Source organism: Galeopterus variegatus, unplaced genomic scaffold, assembly GCF_000696425.1.
Source record: "Galeopterus variegatus unplaced genomic scaffold, G_variegatus-3.0.2 Scaffold5102, whole genome shotgun sequence".
NCBI classification, from domain to species: domain Eukaryota; kingdom Metazoa; phylum Chordata; class Mammalia; order Dermoptera; family Cynocephalidae; genus Galeopterus; species Galeopterus variegatus.
The window spans coordinates 1-477 of record NW_007731213.1 but is presented as its reverse complement, the minus strand read 5'-3'; positions in this window follow the sequence as shown (position 1 = coordinate 477).

Below are 477 nucleotides of genomic sequence, written 5' to 3'. Positions count from 1 at the left end.
ATGGAACAGTAGGAAAACCCTGGTGTCCAGCATGAGAGATGGCCTCAGTGAGCAAATGACCAAGAGTCAGGCAGGACAGGGACACTCCAAAGATGCTGGTGGATGTGCATGGGTCAGCTGCCCCCACTCAGACTCTACCTGAACCCTTTGGTGCAGAAGAAGTGAATTTCTCCAATTACCTGGAATTGACAGGTTTGCCTTCTGCCATCTGGTAGAAGGAGGTCTGTGTTTCCTGTGGCTGCCCTAACACATGTGCAACAGATGTAACACACTAGAGGACTTAAAACAACAGAAAGGTATTTTCTCCAGTTCTGGAGGCCAGAAGTCTGAGATCCAGGTGTGGCAGGGCCACGCTACCTCCGAAGGCCTGGGAGAAGAATCCTTCCTGCCTCTTCCAGCTCCTGCTGGGTGGCCAGCGTTACTGTGCTCCACTCCAATCTCTGCCTCAGTCTCTGCCTCCTTCTCTGTGTTTCTCCG